Source organism: Nematolebias whitei, chromosome 4, assembly GCF_014905685.2.
Source record: "Nematolebias whitei isolate Nwh7 chromosome 4, NemWhi1, whole genome shotgun sequence".
In the NCBI taxonomy this organism is placed as follows: domain Eukaryota; kingdom Metazoa; phylum Chordata; class Actinopteri; order Cyprinodontiformes; family Rivulidae; genus Nematolebias; species Nematolebias whitei.
Genome location: NC_056501.1, coordinates 22,308,830 through 22,319,473, shown reverse-complemented (window position 1 = coordinate 22,319,473; position 10,644 = coordinate 22,308,830). Strand labels below are relative to the sequence as shown.

The 10,644-nt window shown below is 39.1% G+C and overlaps 1 long non-coding RNA gene across 2 annotated transcripts in view; it reads right to left on the bottom strand.

Moving 5' to 3' along the window:
- Positions 1-310: 310 nt before the first annotated feature.
- The window catches only part of LOC119409009, an 11,514-nt gene continuing 1,180 nt past the window's right edge, over positions 311-10,644 (bottom strand). The window contains exons 2-5 of one of the 2 annotated variants that reach the window (XR_005186757.1): positions 800-903; positions 652-726; positions 533-586; positions 311-412 (exon numbers count right to left, since the gene is read on the bottom strand). This is a non-coding gene — a long non-coding RNA (uncharacterized LOC119409009). Of the gene's footprint in view, positions 587-651; positions 727-799; positions 904-10,644 lie in introns of both variants that reach the window. The other variant, XR_005186756.1, reaches the window with a different exon arrangement.

Here is a 10,644-nt window from a genome sequence, read left to right as displayed (position 1 = left end):
GCTAGAGTTCTGCTTCTTTTTGCATAAATAACTTAGAATCAGCTAATTTTAATAATTCATTTAGCATTCAGGGGTCAGTTTTCTTTTTCCATCCCTCAGCCAGTTTGAAAGCTGAGTGAACAAGTTTTACTTTCAGTGGACTAAATGTATATATGCTTTCCATTTTTGAAGACTTGTAAATTAAACAGTTTTTTTCAGCGACATGCTTTTATTGTCAGCTTACAAACAGCACAATGACACAGCTTCAGTTTACAGGTGACTGATTTAGTGCGAGTCATGTTTTCTATGTTTTATCCCAAATATTCTCTTTTCCTGTGGATATATGTACATTTTTCTATTAGTTTTTTTTTTTTTTTAATCACTTCAGTTCTTCTGTGGAAGACGAGGGCGTATCAGAGCCGTCTGGACACTCCTGCAGCACAGAGATAGAGCATTTATGTCTTTTTAATTCAGATTTAACGATTAAAGTAGAGAAACAGAGCCAACTCAGAGGAAATTATATACAATTATTTTAAATAAATGCTAGGTTTACCTTCACTCTTTCCAGCTCGGGCCTGCCTGGCAGGGACTTTTGGGAGGAAAAGGCCTGTCAGAGGGAACCATACAGTCAGATGACGTTGAAGAAATACTCAACCAAAAACAGCTGCTCACCTTTTTTGACTGCTGCACCTCCTCAGTGGATTTAGATCTGCTCTTCATGTGCTTCTGTGGAGAAGTGGTGGGACACTAGAGGGACAGAGTCACGTTTAGACCGAGCCCTGAATGAGTCAAACATTTAGAGAATTAGACTTTCATGCACCTCGTTTGGCTTTCGCTCCATGGCTGACTTGATTTTTCTTCCTCAGCTGAGACTCTGAGCTGAAGGTCGGCTCACTTTGTTCCTTAAAAGCTCCTGCTGGACAACTGTAGAGTAGAAGGAAATATAGTTTTATTTAACTTGGTTGAATCATAACTTTTTTCTTTTCAGAGTGGGATAAAAGATGAAAAAAAAAACCTGTGATTTTCATTTTTATTTTGTTTCACTCTACAACTGTACAAACCTTTGGACCTCTGTGTAAGCAATTCTGTTGTTCTACCACTAGGGGGCGTCTTTGACTCAGATTAATTTTTCTTTGGGCTTTTTAAAGGATTTTCACACCAATTATCACCTTGAGATACAAACACTATTAAAGGAAATTGTCATGTTGATTTATTCTAAAGTTAAGGAACATCTTAGTCAGGTAACAAGTGACACTGACTGTAAAGAAAACAAAGGCTGTTGTTTCTTTACGGCTTGTAAAAGGTCTCATACACTCCAAAATCACACTGACTTACCCTCTATGATAGTATATAATTTGATTCAGTTTTCATACAGGTCCTTCTCGAAAAATTAGCATATTGTGATAAAGGTCATTATTTTCCATAATGTAATGATAAAAATGAAACTTTCATATATTTCAGATTCATTGCACACCAACTGAAATATCTCAGGTCTTTAAATTGTTTTAATACTGATGATTATGGCATACAGCTCATGAAAACCCAAAATGCCTGTCCCAAAAAATTAGCATATTTCATATTTAATAGTTGATAAGATAATCATGTGTAACAAAAAGTGGTGACAGAGGGGAACGCTGCATGTGAATAGAGCCTTGATTGGCCTACAACGCAGACAGCAGAGAAGAACCTGATGTTTCTCCAGATGATTTTTATTCTCTGTCAGAGTGAGATGAAAAGAGCTTAAAGTTTCAGTGTACAAAGACAAGAGTTTCACCTGTTTCACTTTGGCTGCACCAAGTTAAAAACAAATATGCCAGTCATATAATTTGTGTGTATTACACCAAATGTATTCAATCTTAAGAGGTTTTCTTCCACTTTTTCAGTTTTTAGGATATGCATTACACAGGTGCTCCAAGGTTTAATCCCGAAAGTGATAGTTCAGAGCTTTTAAAGTGGGGTTCTCACAATATTATGAACACTTCGTTTCTTACTTGTTGTGCATCTGTGAACTGCCTCAGTTTGGAGAAATAGTTAGATTTTGACTGAAAGGCTAACTGTGGTAAAGCATATCATCGTCATCCTAAAACAACGACAATCTCCAAAATGTAACAACAGTTTGTGCAAAGGCTTTGTTGTAGACCTATACCCCTGTTAAGTTTGGACTAGATGGTTAATTTGTCATGATCAGCGATCTCTGCTTGCCCCATCTGCTCAAGTCTCTGCCCCTTTATGCCTTTATCACGTCCTCTGTCCCCTGCCTCACTCACAGCCCCTCATGTCATGTTTTTGCTCCTCTTTGTCATATGCTGTTTCCCCCTGCCTCTTCAAGTAATGTTTTGTTGTCATTAAGCCACGCCCCCATCTACACTTTCAGCTCATCAGCCCAGATTCACTGCACCTGTTTTTGGCCTTATTTAAGAGCTCCACTTTCATTTAGCTGGGGCCAGATTATTATACCTTCCATGGTCCCTGATTTTCCAGTCATCATAGTTTTCTTGTTTCATTCCTGAACTTCAAGCCTTATTATTGGATTTTCGACCTCACACCTTGTTTTCTGGATTTCCCAATTTTACCTGCCCCTCAACTGGTCCTGCAATGCCTCTCTGATCACGGGAACAACCTCCTCTTCTGTCTATGACCACGACTCACGGATCACCCTTTTTGGATTGCTCTTGTACCACTGACTCCCCGTGTTTGACCCTGGTTTGCCCTTTGGACCACAAACCCGCATTGCCCTGCTGTTCACAGCATTAAAGACCTCCCTCTGCAGCTGCCTTCCCACCAGTTATGTGACTTGATCTCTCTAAACTCTTGACTGGTGGCTCACACCCCACCTGCCGGTCAAGACATGTTACTGCAATTGGATCCTGAGTCTCCCCAGCAGCTGCAAATCAACCAATAAAACCGTTTTCTTAGTTTTACCATTCTTGTTGTCTGGCTGAGTTTGAATACTAAAACCCTGCCTTGTGACATAATTTGAGATATTTGCTCAGAACATCTTTGTTAAAGAGATTAATGATCTTAATGGATTTCTTCCTGGTAAAAATAAGATTTAAATTGGGGCTTAATTTGTAAACCGATTGATGCCGGAACGCAAATAGTGGGCGGATCAGAGGTGGGGTGTCCTGGGGATGCACATGCTCCCAAGACGAGAACATGACAAGTTGTTTAATGATATTAAAATACAAATTGTAAATCAAAACTGTAAATCAAAATTGTGCTTTAACAACCTCATCGATAAAACTACTGTACTTTTCGGACTATAAGGTGCACTTAAAATCGTTTTTAATTTTCTTAATAAACAGTGAGCCTTATAATCAAGTGCACTTTCCGTATTAACTCTGGTTGTGTTTACTGACCTCAAACAGATTTTATGTGCTTATTGTGAATGAGTTGAATAAAGTTGACATATCTGACTGTTGTTTTGCTTAATGCATCTCATAATCCAGTGTGCCTTTATAGTCCGAAATATACGGTAAAACATTTTGTCCATGCGAAAGAGGAAAAAGGGGCAGGTATCACTCTCTCTTTGAGTTTATACTCTGTTGCATGTGTGCTGTGGGTGACAAGCGTCCATCCATCCATCCATTATCTTTACCCGTTTATTCCATTTTGGGTCACGGGGGTCGCTGGTGCCCATGTCCAGCAATCACTGTGCGAGGGGCGGGGTACACCCTGGACAGGTCGCAAGTCCATCACAGGGCCACATAGAGACAAATGAGACAAACAACCATTCACTCTCTCACTCACACCTAGGGACAATTTAGAGTTACCAATCAGCCTAACATGCATGTTTTTTGTCTGTGGGAGGAAACCGGAGTACCCGGAGAAAACCCACGCATGCACGGAGAGAACATGCAAACTCCACCCAGAAAGGCCCCTGGACCGGGGTTTGAACCAAGGACCTTCTCGCTGAGAGGCAGCAGCTCTATCAGTTGTGTTACCGTGCTGCCCGTGACAAGCGTCCATAGCATCATAAAAACAGCAGCGGAGGTGTCCGTTATTTATCGTCTCGGCAGCAGAGGGGAGCGACACGGTCCAAGCATGGCTCCCAAAACGACAAGGCAGTCATATTTGTTCAGAGCTTTATTATTAGTGAGCCTGAGAGTCGCCGGATCCAGGAAAACATTTGCCGGAACGCACCCTGTCAAAATGGAAGTTCCTGGATCTTGTTCCGGCAAGATCCGGTTCAAATTAAGCACTTGTTTAAATTAATACTTTTGGAGTTTTCTCCCAGAATAATTGTGTAACACAACACATCGTTGTTTAAAAGCTGTAAAAAATATTGATTGCATGCATCGCTCTAGTCAGAATTTAAATATTTCTTCAAACCAAGATCATCTACAACAGGTAAGCTATTGATTTTTTAATATCTTCACAAAACCTCTCTCAAAAAGATTTTAACGCTCCTCCTTTTTCCTTCTTTTGAAACGACAGAAGCAAAAACATGTAAAAATATAAAATATTTTACTGCAGATTGATGGAAAATAAGCATAAATCGGTTTATTTACTATGCTTTTTTTATAACTGTTTATTGTTGTTGCTGTTGTCCATTGTTGTCATCTTTCTTTGTTGAAATCAGGTCTCTCTTGTAAATGAGTCCTCGAGGCTCAATGGGATTTACCCGTATAAATAAAGGTTGCTTGATTGATAAATGGAGAAGACACAAAACATATCAAGTTAAATAACTTTAGAATTGCATCTCTAATTATGTTTTTATTAAAAATGCGTTAATTAAACATTAAAGACATCGAAGAGCTCTGCTGAAGCCAAAATATTATAAATGTAATTTTAAACAGTTCTCTCAACAAGTCAGATTATATTAAGAATATTTAGAATCGTGTGTGTGTGTGTTCTCTAAAAGGAAACAAAGCTCAGAACATGCACTCATGCACACTAATGCAGGACAAACAAAGATTCCCAGAGAAACTAAAGGCCACGCTGAATAAAAGGCAGTGGCAGCTGGAGTCACTTCTCTTGTGGCGGCGAACAAAACACCTCGGGGTTTATTCCCCAAAGGTTTTTGTTTCTTTTTTTAAAAACAGAATCTGTTTCCTGTCCGTGCAAGTGAATTATTCGACTCAGTGATGAAGCACTGATGTTACTTTTTAAGATAAACAACTAAACTTTGTTAAATTTATGTATTTTTTAAATCAACTCAGTCTAGTTTGGGTTTCTGAAACTTTTTGTGTCATCTTGTCAGCTTCAGCATTAACTCCTCGAGTTGTCCAGGTCTACCTGCCGAGCTCAACGCAAAGTTCCTGAAAGCTTCAGAAACAACGTGGAAAACATTTTATTTGAAACTGTTGCATGAAGAAGTTCTTTTTAATAGAAAAACTATTCTTGTCATTTGTTGTTTAGGGTGAATAAACAAAAAATGCAGCATTTGACTCAAATTATGTGCTTTTTACCACCGTTTTTGCCTATATCTGTATATTTCTATGGCTGGCATGTTAGCAAAATATCTGACATATTAGTGAAGCACTCACAGACAGTAGTCATTGGAGGTACATCTACAACTCAGCCTCATTCAAGATGGCTGCCACAGCCAGGTTTCTTTTCTGCGTGAATGTTTTTACAAAGTGGATGAATCCCTAAGAGAGCAGCTCGACAGCCGTAGACTAAAAGCTGGAATGAAAATGTAAACTAGAATGAAAATGCAGCATGAACGTTTGTTGCTGGATGATTTTTGCTGAAAGGAGTTGAAACCAGCCTGAAAAGGTTTCATCACTGAACTGTTAACGCGAGTTGAATTTTAACCGCTGATATTTGCTGAAAGCAGGAAAATAAAAGCTGCAAGCAGCAGAAACATGGCAGAAATACGAAAAACAAGCTGGATGGAGCAGAAATGAGCAGAATAAGCTGAAATAGGCAAAATTCTGAAATTAGTAATAAAGAAACTGAAATGAGTAGAAAATAGCTGAAAAAGCTAAAAAGAAAAATTACAATAACGCTGAAATTAGCAGAAAGAGGTGGAAAGGGGCATTAAAATGAAATTATTGAAAAAAGAAACTGAAAAAAGGCTAAAATTAGCAGAAAAATACATAAAAGTAGCTGAAAAGGCACAAAAAAGTTTATATCAGCAGAAAGAAGCTAAAAAAAGCTGAAGCACAACAAATGCTGAAATGAGCAGTAAAAGGTTTTAAACAGGTGAAAAAGCTAAATCTGTCTAAAATTGTGCATCAATACCAGAAGTCAAAGCATTTATTTCCTGAATGAGCTGAACATTTTGATGTATGAATTTTTTAAACGGTACAAAAATTGCAGAACGAGTTACGTGTTGAAAAACATACAGAAGAAAAATGGATCTCTCTGGTTTGAATGCTTTAGAAACATTCACATTACCGTATTTTCTGCTGTAAAGTCGCACCACCCTGTAAGTCGCATCAGTCCAAATATATCTAATAAAGTGGAAAAATCCATAAATATGTCACTTTGCCTTATACGTTGCATCTATTATGCATCACTTCTGATGCTTCGTGTTTGTTATGCGTCACTGCTGACCACCCAGAAATGTGGGCCGGTGTTGTGCCAAAAATCGATTGGCTGCAAAATGGTGGCCGCAGCAGCGTGCACAGGAGGACTTTAAAAAGAATTTAACAAGATTAACACTTAAAAGCAAGTTTTGGTTTTGTAGTGAACTAGGCCTCCGACAACAATCTGTCTCTGAAGACCTTCAGGGGACAGGAACTGTTATTTCATTGATTTGAATCCAGAAATACAAATGATCTCATCTATTTAATTGTATCCTGAATTAATCAATTGAAAGAACACTCTTCTTTTTACATTATCAGTACTATTTTAAGATATCTTGATAATCAAAAAGTGTGTTTAGTTCATACCATTTCTAAATGTTAAAGTGAACCACTCATTTAAATCAACTGTGAAACAGTATCAATGATTTTTAAACCTCATTAGATTTTTGATCATACAGTTAAATGTCTATTTACGAAGTAAGTGTACATTTAGTCTTCTGTCTGAATGAGGGTAGTGGACCTGATGTTGGTCGAAAGTCAGAGACAAACAGAGACAAGTTATTAGAACGAAGTGTCTTTTTAAAAAAAAAAAAAAAAAAAAGGAACAAAGTGTCTTGTTTTTAAAACTCTCAGACAGTAAATAAGAGCTGTTGGCACCTGCTTTGTCTCACCTCTTCATAAACATTTCTCCATCTGTACTAACCGTTCTTAAACATTCCTGCTGTCTCCTGACTTCTAGTGACCCTCTAACATCACTAGAACCACACCCCTGCTGGGTGTTTCAACCAATCAGGAAGTACCATGTAACAGGAAGTGGATACCCCATTTAAAAGGCAACACTTCTTGGAACTAGTCAGTCTTGGGGCTAAGTTTTCAGTCTTCAGTCTTCCAAGTCTTTTCCAGTCTTGCTGGAACTTTCAGTCAGAGATGAGACTCAACTAAGTAGCGGATGGATTGGACCATGTGCCAAGGGTCCCTCCATTTCAGCGGAGTCACAGCTCGCATCGCTGTGCACTCAACCCGAGCAGTACATGCTCTCAACTTCGAAGGAAGCTTATTCTGTTGATCGGAGCATATGGAACTACTTCTAAAGATTCTCAGCCACCCTGACCGGAGACGCTGAAAAGGTAGCGTGCCAATGGACCTCTGTTCCGGAGTTGAAGTATCCTCTGCTCAGGTAACAAGCCGTTGATGCCCTGAGTATACCGGAGGGCTGAGCTGGATTCGGAGGAAGGGTGCCATTTTCTGGTTCAACACATCTTCCCTCATCCATCTAAACCTCCTCTTTAAATCTTTAAACTTCTATTCTCCTTCTCTTTAAACTTCTATTCGCCAGTAAATCAAGCTAGATGCCTTCAGAGATGAATCAGTCTCAATCAGTAATCTTCTGTTGTCTTGTTTAGTAAATCGTGCCAAGTTTATTCATCAGAAACAGATCAGCAAATCAATGTGTACATATTTGATGTTAAATTTTGATTCTGTTAAATAAATGACCGCATTTATTCTGATGGGTCAAAGATAAAATGGCGTCTCATGTCACTGATTAAACAATCCACTCACAGTTATCTGGGTCACAGAACAGAAATTTAACTAGAAAAAGAAAATAATCCGTTGTAATTAAACAATTAATATTCTTTGTGCTTGAACTAGCTTTAAGAATAATTAATTAGTAGTGAAGTTAACCTTACATCCCTACAGTTTGCTCAAAATTATAGCAAAGGTGTGTCTCAGTTGAACTTTTCCTTAATAAATGCACTTTGAAGGTCAAAGCAGCTGTATTTCAAAACCCGACTTGCGGAAGCGGAAACGTGCAGAGGGACGACTCGCTGTGCATTTCTTTGAAATTTAGCAAGATAACCACCTAAAAACAATTTTCGCTTGTTTTTTGTTTGCTCAAATAATTTTTTGTTTGCTCGAAATTATAACAAAGGTGTGTCTCAGTTGAACTTTTCCTTAATAAAAGGGCTTTAACGGTCAAATCAGCTGCGTTTCAAAAGTATTCGCTGCCTCGGTGCTCCGGGAGCATGCAGAGGGAGGAAATCAGGAAGGAGGAACGCTGTGTATTTCTTTGAAATTTAACAAGATAAGCACCTAAAATAATTGTTTGCTCGACATTATAATAAAGGTGTGTCTCAGTTGAACTTTTACTTAATAAATGCACTTCAATGATCAAATTAGCTTCATTTCGCTGGGGCGGTGCAGCAAAATGAAGCTGATTTGATGGTTGCTTCAGGCAAATGTGGTCTGTCTGTAGCAAGCCAATTGTGTCATTAATAGCCACTTTTACATATTGCATGACACAACAGCATGCCATACAATTTGAGAGCCATCTAGCAGCTGGAAATGGTAGTGTTCAATATTTTCAATGTCAGAATGAATGAAAACGGTCATAGCTCAGTCAAAAATTGGTTTATAAATATGGGGAAAAAAACATAAATAAGTCACTTCGGCATATAAGTCGCAGAGTATTCAAATTAGGCTAAAGTTGTGACTTATAGGCCAGAAACTACGGTAAGTCTGATTGGGCTGCACCGAAACCATCCACCACCCTGCTGCTCTGCAGAAAGCAGCCATCGCAGCTCGTCTAAACACCGAATGGTCTCTGATGGACAGGTGCTCCCCGCCTGCTGAGACATTTGACGTCAGAGGTCACGGCAGTACCACGGTTGATGCTGCAGGGACCTCCAACACAAAGTCCCTCCTGAAGTGGAATGCATGTGATGTTCAGTCTGCCTGCTCAGTAGGAGTGCTTCTAGTCGTTATGTGAGGTCAGGCTGGAACAGCTGGGGGGAGGGACAAACAAGCTGCTGAGTACTCTCACTCTAAATGTGCATTTCAGCCATTGATGGACAGAGAATAGTCTTTAATGTTCGGACAGGCATTCAGACAGTCCTGAGTGCTTTCTCTCAGCTCACTGAGAGGACATGGCCTAAATGAGAATGATTTGCTGCTACGCTCTGTCTCGACCAAGAGGAACAGGGGTCAGACCGAGGCTAGGAGAGTCCATCTCCTCTGTGACGAGACGAGAAATGTTTCTTCACCCGTTCTTCCACATGAGAGTCAATGATAGATGAGCTGACGCCATCAAAAACATCTTACATGGTTTTAGCACTCAAAAGAAGTGCTGGAGATGACTCACAGCTATCATCACAAAAGATTTCAGCTCAATATCTGTAAAGCTGATAGATTCATAGCCGTGTTTGTGTTCACTAGCTTGCTGTGCAGCCATCTTGAAACCAAAAGTTTGTCAGTTGTTGATGACCATCCAATAATTACTTTGAGAATTTCTTGAAAATCTGGTGGTTCGTGACTTATGTTGCACGCACTGGTTGTTTTGTGACAACTAAAGGTACGACTAAAAAGCAAAATCTGCTTTTCTTCCAACGCGGATTATATCCTCTTAACATGTGACATAAATGAACCAAATCTTCTTTTTGAGTGTGTTTTCAGCAGTATTAAACCCCCTAACTCACAAGCAGAGTACAGTAGTCCCTCGCTACTTTGCGGTTTGCTTTTCGCGGACGCTCTATCGCAGACGCTCTATCGCGGATTTTCAAAATAAAATTGGACATCAATCAACCTTTATTTATACAGGTAAATCCCATGACATGACATGACAGGACATGACACACAGTTGGCTGATTGACAGAGGAGGCGCACGATCAGCATGACATTTTTATTTAAACTGAATTATTTAAAATTATTTAGCACCTATTGCACCTGTGTGCAGCTCACGGCTGCAGGAGAAGCTTCCTCCTGCAGCTGATCTCAGCTCTGCAGCGGAGAAGTGGGCGTGACCGAGAGCGCTGGCAGATGGCAGGGAGCAGATTTCATGGCATGCTGTGCTCTTTTAGAGCGTTTAGTGATTAGAAACATTGTTTAGAATATTGCAAGCGTGTAGAAAGGGTTTTAAACAGGTTTTTTCCAACCTTTATTTAAACAGCTTAATCCCATTGAGTCATGAGGACTCATTTACAAGAGAGACCTGAATTTTAACAGAGTGATGACAACAATAAACATTCACAAATGATGCATACAATTTTTTTTTTAACAATTGAAAACAAAATGATAATTAAAAGGAATATTTAAAAGGAAATGTAACGAAAAAACTGTGATTACGAGGGGGTGTAGAATACTAAAAACAGGAACATGTCTGCATATATGCATATATGTATGTATATAATATATA